This window comes from Myotis davidii, unplaced genomic scaffold, assembly GCF_000327345.1.
Source record: "Myotis davidii unplaced genomic scaffold, ASM32734v1 scaffold991, whole genome shotgun sequence".
Taxonomy (NCBI): Eukaryota; Metazoa; Chordata; class Mammalia; order Chiroptera; family Vespertilionidae; genus Myotis; species Myotis davidii.
In genome coordinates, this window is record NW_006283137.1 from 253,991 (window position 1) to 254,493 (window position 503).

General features: G+C 63.6%; 1 protein-coding gene across 1 annotated transcript in view; it reads right to left on the bottom strand.

Moving 5' to 3' along the window:
* Positions 1–503, bottom strand: part of DNAH17 (dynein, axonemal, heavy chain 17) — a 107,024-nt gene that overhangs the window by 83,127 nt on the left and 23,394 nt on the right.

Genomic DNA, 503 nt, shown 5'->3' on the forward strand with positions numbered 1-503 from the left:
CCACGCGGCCAAATCTCGGGGTGTCTCACGTGAGATTCCCCCTACCCCCCCAGCTGACTCACCTCCGGATTCTATTTTCCTTCGGCTAATGCCAAAATTGGTTCGGCTACTGGATCAATACTTGGGCATGGGATGTGGGGGAGGGGCAGCCAGGACCGTTAGCCGGGAGAGGGGCCCAGGGTACCCAGGGAAGGGGGCCTCCGGGATCTGGCAAAGCGAAGAGGCCAGTGGTTCTTCCTGAACAGGGTGAGGACTCGGGTCCGGTGTGGGGACCCCCCAAAGCCACAGAGCAATTCACCGGCACCCGTGCACCCCTCCCTCCTGCTCTCTCCTTTCCTTCCAGGCGCACCCTCACTCTGTGGGTAAGGCTGTGCCAGGGATTCTAGCCATCGGTCCTTCCAGCACTCACTCTATAAACAAGGGGGGAGGAGACACCCCGGGCGAGGGCACGCGGCTCTCACACGCCCTGCCCTGTCACCCTGGGGGGGGTCCCCGTCCGCGCC